Source organism: Cyrtonyx montezumae, unplaced genomic scaffold, assembly GCF_038088225.1.
Source record: "Cyrtonyx montezumae isolate F1298 unplaced genomic scaffold, pur_monq_1.0 scaffold_8, whole genome shotgun sequence".
Classification (NCBI taxonomy): domain Eukaryota; kingdom Metazoa; phylum Chordata; class Aves; order Galliformes; family Odontophoridae; genus Cyrtonyx; species Cyrtonyx montezumae.
Window position 1 is genome coordinate 92251204 of NW_027072089.1, and position 6644 is coordinate 92257847.

Consider the following 6644-nt stretch of genomic DNA (forward strand, 5'->3'; position numbering starts at 1 on the left):
TATGGTGAGCCTCAGCAATTAATGAAGGACTAAATGGCACTAAGCAAACATTCCAGGCATTGTGAAATATCCAGCACAGTTTCTAAAAAAGGAGGAAGGAAATGCAGAAACAATGCAAGAGAAGGAATTCTCTCCGTTTCATCACATTCCCAGGCAGCACAGCTGAACATAAGAGTCTTTCTTAAAATACAAGAGCCAGATTTTCTAAGGATTTTCTAAGTTGTGAAAAGATGAAAACAATCAGCTACAGCAACAATCTCATAGAGTGTTAGTCAGTGTTTAGGCACTGATCTTAAGCCTAAACTAAATAACTACCTGTTCACTCATGAACTAGGTAAAAACAGACAGAAAACTCTAATTTGGTGAATATATTCAATTCTGAATGCACTTTCTAGAAATTACTTTCTACATTTATACAGTGTACTTTTTTCTTATTTTCTTATTTTTTTTTCTTGTGCATGAAGCAGCTTAATGAAGTACTTTGTTTTAAATTTTCAGTGCTTTTTATCTTTTTAAGATAATGCCATGTATATAATGTTGTTGCAATTTCTTAGACTCCACAGAATATTTATTAATATGTTTAAGGTAGATGTGGAATCACAGACAATAAAACTGAGGCTGCTATATTAAATTTGATGTGGATACTACTATAAAAATAAGCTCATTAAATATAACAGAATGATCCATTTGCAGGCCTCCAGCTGAAGACCTAGAGGTGATAGGCCATTCGGAGAACAATTTACTGACTGTCTTACTCCCCCTTCTTTTTAACCATGGGCACTGTAAGTTCATTCTATTGACCTTAATGGGTTTGCTTTCAAAGTCTTTTACTCAGAAGATATAAACAGGTACTCTGTCATATGTCAGCCTGCAGATAACCTAAGCAACTAAGCTAAAAGAAGATGCAACATATTTATCTATGCACATATTCTGCATGTTTATACTGGGCCTGTAAGTCCTAATACAAACAGTAACATTCAGTGCACACAGCAAAACAATGTACATGATGCTCTTCACTGTAAGTATTTAATTGTTCCACAGTGTCTCCAGGGAATTATTCGTTCAGTTAAGTAAGCATTAACATCAGGCATCCCACTTCAGTCTGCAAGAGCTTTTGCATGGGCTAGCTGAAAAAGGTTACAATTAACAAGCAAGTCAGAACAGCTTTAGCAATGAGTTGAGAGCAGGCACAGTCAACTCTGTTCATACTGATGGAATGGAATAGCAGCCATCATCTTTCATTCCTTAGTGTCATTTAAACTGCTCGTCATGTGTTTCACCCACTTACGGAGTACAACAAAGCTTCTGAAGCAGCTGGGTGCCTTCCACCCTGGAAATCTATCTGTGTGGCTCCCTCTAACCATGACTTTATTCCTGGCCTCATCAACTCCTTGAGCAGAACTCAACCTTTCCTACCTCACTTGGATGGCTTAAAACAGTGGCTAGAAAATATGAGCACAGCTGGCCCCACTCTTCATCATCTTGGCAATCATTCCTGTGGAGAACTGGCTTAGGGAAGGAGGTTGTGTGTGCTTATCTTTGTAGCAGTGCGAACAAAACAGCATGTTCAGATCACTGGATTTTGAGAAGTGGTGCACCGTTGACTGGGCAACGATGAGGGAGTAAGTTTGCATTGGAACCAGATGGCCCTGGTATGTGTGGGAAAAGAAGAACAAATTGGAGACTACTTATCTCGCAAGGACAGAGCAAGAACCACTGCTTAACAATTATTCTTAAAATAGCATGTGTTCAAGGGGTATAAAAGTATGTAACCTGCGCAATAAAGTTGGCTCAGCTGCATAATCATATTGATGTCTCTCTGAGTTCTTGCATCGGCATCTTAAGATCATTCTGACGTGGCCGTGGTTCATCCTCCTGGGGTCACCGCAACACATTCCCACAAAGAATATTTCATGAGCTTTGGCCAAACTTAGTCCAGCCAAGACAGAAGTAATATGAATGATCTGTGAGCAGGCACTAGCTCTGCTCTTATTCACCTTCTGATATAAACAGATTCATGATGACCTCTGTGTATGCTCAGTTGACTACAGGTAAATGTTTCTCTCTGTAGTTTTAGAAGACCACCTCATTCCTGCAAGAGGAATGAGAACTGATGAGATCATCATGAGAAACTACGCAGTTTGCTTCCTCTCACTCTGACTACAGTAGCACTTGTTCAGAGACAAAGAAGCAGCCAAGTATTCATTGCACTTCAGCACCCCATGCCATTGCATTTGTTCTCACATTCAGTCCAAATGCATGGTACTGATTTTCCAAGTGGATGATACTGATTTGCTAGATGCTGCCTCTTTGTATCATCTACTGAGAGAGGTGAGAATTTTAATTTCTAAGAGTTGGGGTAAAAAGACAGAATGAAAAACATGCATTTTTGAGTGCTGTGGGAAGCACTTATGTAAGAAATTCAAGTTTGCTGGAGATCTGGTCCTAAGAAGAAAACAGAGTGGTTATCTCCAGTACTCAGTCCACTGAGCTTGAAGACAGGAATGGGGAGCAAAATAAACCCCAAACAATTCAGGAGGAAATAGTTAATGAACTCCATTATACCACCTGCTATATTACCTGGACTATCAGAATTCCATGGGGCTGGATGGGATCCATCTGAGGGTACTGACGGAGCTGGTAGCTAAGTCACTTTCCATTATTTATCAGCCTTATCCTGGTCAACCAGGGAGGTACCAGGCAACTGGAGAATTGCTAATGTGTACTTTTCAGTGGGTAAAGAACTGGCTGAGTAGCCAGACCCAAAGGGTAGTGGTGAATGAAGTTAAATCCGTCACTAGTGGTGCTCCTCAGAAGTCAGCATTGGGCCAGGCCTTGTTAAATATCTATACTGATGATCTGGATGAGGCAGTGCACCCTCAGTAAGTTTGCAGATGACACCAAGCTGGAAGGAAGCCTTAGAGAATCTGCTTAAGAGTAGGAAGGCTCTTTAAGGATCTGAATAGGCTGGATTGATGGGCTGAGGCAAAATACATGAGCTTCAACAAGATAAAGAGACAGGTCCTGCTCTTTATCACAACAACCCCATGCACAGCTACTTCAGGCTTGGGGAAAAGTGGCTGGCAAGCTGCATGAAGAAATGTTGAGGAATGACTGCAGGAGCAGGGTGGACATGGTGATATGTAGGAGCATAGCCTAAGTGGCAGCACAGACTGCATAATTATGGAAAAGGTACTGGATATTGGCAGAAGGTCACAGTATCCTTGGGCTAAGCAGTAAACAGCTTAAGCCCAAGGCAAAACTCACCTTAACAATGGATATGGCCAGATGACTGCTCAAGAGTAACAGGACTGCTTTGTTACCTGCTATACCTAGAAACTACTTAGTGTTTGTTGTATACATTGCCTAGAGATTACCTAGCAATCATTAGTGTTGCTGATACCTTGCCTAGCAATGATCAATGTTGTGTGTATACCATGCTTAGCAGCTATTCAGTGTTGTAGTAACATGCCTAGCAACTTTCACTGGCAATAAGCCAGCACGCTCGCTAGAGAAACTATATAATCTGTGTGTTACTAACAATAAAGTTTAAGCTGTTCACTCATATTGGGTCAGTCATGCTTCCCTGTTCGAGAACAATCGATTCAGAACCCTTGATCTGCGGCAAAGAAAAATGGTTGTTAGCTGAAAGCTGGCTGAACATAAGCTAGCAGTGTCCCAAGTTGCCCAAGAAGGCCAGTGGCATCCTTCTTTGCTTTTATCAAAAATAGTGCAGTCAGCAAAATTAGGGAGGTGACTGTTTCTGTGTACTTGGAACTGGTGAGACTGCATCTTGAGTAATGTGATCAGTTTTAGGCCCCTCACTATAAGAAAGATATTGAGGCCCTGGAGCATGTCCAAATAAAGGCAGTGAAGCTGGTGAAGGGTCTGGAGCACAAGACTTAAGAGGAGTGGCTGTGGGAATTGGGACTGTTTAGTCTGGAGAACAGGAAACTCAGGGAAAACCTTATCACTAAAACTACCTGAAAGGAGGTTGTACTGAGACAGGGGTTGGCCTCTTTTCCCAGGTAACTAAAGATAGGATGAGAGGTAATGGCCATAAGTTGTGTCAGGGGAAGTTTTCATAGGTTCATAGGTTCATAAGGTTGGAAAGGACCTACAAGATCATCTAATCCAACCATCCTCCTATCACTATCCCTACCCAACTACTAAATCAAATCCCTTAGCACCTCATCTAAACGCTTCTTGAACAGTGCTAGGGATGGTGCCTCAACCACCTCCCTAGGCAGGCCATTCCAGTGCCTGACCACCCTTTCAGAAAAGAAATGCTTCCTCAGGTCTAATCTAAATCTTCCCCGGCGCAACTTGTGGCCATTCCCTCTCGTCCTGTCATTATTTATCAGGGAGAAGAGGCCCACCCCCTCCTCACCACAACCCCCCTTCAGGAAGTGGTAGAGTGCAATAAGGTCTCCTCTGAGCCTCTTCTTCTCCAGACTAAACAATCCCAGCTCCCTCAGCCACTCCTCATAAGACTTGTGCTCCAGACCCCTCACCAGTTTTGTTGCCCTTTTCTGAACATGCTCCAGGGCCTCAATGTCCTTCTTGTAGTGAGGGGCCCAAAACTGAACACAGTACTCAAGGTGCGGCCATACCAGAGCTGAGTACAGGGGGATGATCACCTCCCTGCTCCTGCTGGCTACACTATTTCTAATACAGGCCAGAAGGTGGTATCCTTTTGGTAGGATATCAGGAAAAAAATCTTCTCAGAAAGTGGTGAGGTACTGGAAAAGGCTGTCTATGAAGATAGTGAAGTCACTATCCCTGGTGGTGTTCAAGAAAATGGTAATGCAGCACTGAGGGACATAATTTAATGGGCATGGTGCTGGAGTTGATGGTTGGGCTAGTTGGATCTCAGTGGTCTTTTCCAGTCTTAATGATTCAATGACTCTTACACTGAGAAGACAATTACTTTAGAACAAGAGTTTCTGTAAATACCAGAAAAGACAACACAGTTCCTCCTAGCAGAATATAATGCAGCATTTCTCTGTTTTTTTCTTTTTTTTAATTCTTACTTTGCTGCAGATGAAACATGCACTGGATCTGGCTGGGATGCTGTTCAGTCTCCCCACAGCCCATGCAGTGCTGTGCTCTGTAACTACAACAACATTGGTATCATATCAATGTTTAGATATTGCTGAACAGTGCTGACACAAGTCAGGCCTCCAACTTTCCTAGTGCAAGAAGGCTGAGAGTGGGCAAGAGGTGTGTAGGGTGACACAGTCAGAGCAGCTGGCCTGTTCCGTATGTAACAGCATCACACTTAGCAGTACAAGCTGGGGAAGGGAAAGAGGAGAGGAAGATCTCCTTATGAAAATGTTTGTCCTCTTCTCCTCCCGAGTAAATGCACAGTAACGTCCTGCTGCCCAAGATGTGTCCGAACACTGCTTGCTGATAGGAAGTCGAGCATAATTGCTTCCTCCCTTTGTTTTTGCATAGCTTCTGCTTGTTTGTTTCTTTTTCCTTTAATTATTAAACTATCCTAATTACAACCAGTGTACCTTCTTTTCCATCACATTGTACAAAAGAAGTGCCGTGCAGTTTGGCTGCCCATCAGCGTTGATACCACAGCAAAGGTTTCTGAGAAGCTCCAACCCAGGCTAGTCAAACAATTTTCCTAATGGCTCAGCAAACTGAGCAGTTACAAATGTTACAAAATTTAGTGTACTCATTTCAGGATCCATGTGCTTTGATTTTGTCTACATACGACCATAGCAGAGCATCGGTTAAAATTCTCGCCTTCCATTCTCACTGCTCTGCCTACTGAGCCACAGAATTGTTACAGCATGATTTCCTTCTTCTTTACTGTACTACTTAAAATAATCTATAAGGTTTACCTTCAGCCTGCTCTGCACCACAGAGAAACAGACTTCACTTTATATATATATTACATATATAAAAAACTGTATTTTAATCTCTTCAGGACTAGAAAAAAAAAAAAAGCTATGTTGGCCATAATAATTATTCCAGGAGATGAAAAGATTGTATGTGGCAGAATCTGTCTGCAGCTCTTTTTATCCCTCCTCAGTGATTTACCTGTGTAACTTTCAAGTTCATGTTTGAGTTTTAAGCAGGGTGTAGAGATTTGAATTTTTGGCACAGGAGAATTGTAAGGATATAACATCTATAATTAAGCACTGCATTTCTCTACTGGTGCCTGCATTTTTTTTTTTTTTTTGCATTATAAAGCACTTGGGGATGTGAAGACAATCAGATACCTGTGCTACTTAAACATTTCCGACCTTATTATTCAGCATAAACACCATAAATGCATAAATGGATACCAGAATAAGCCCTAACAGCCTGCTAGTTTTAACTTAAGGTTAATATTAATATAAAGTTAAGTTGTGGAGGAAAGAAGAAAATATTCTTGCTTGAATCCTGATAGTCAACATTACACAAAGCATGGTGGATTACCAATAGTTACCTCCATACAGGCAGCTTGGGTCATACATCACTGAGAAACATTTCAAGGTACACAGGTAAATTTGGTTCCATATACCTTCAAATAAAACAGCTGTGATACATGTTGCCAGTTACTGAGATCTGCCATAATTTCTGAACCCAAAGTACCCTAAGTACTTCACAACCAAGCTTGAATTGTGGTGTCTGACATAATCAAACCA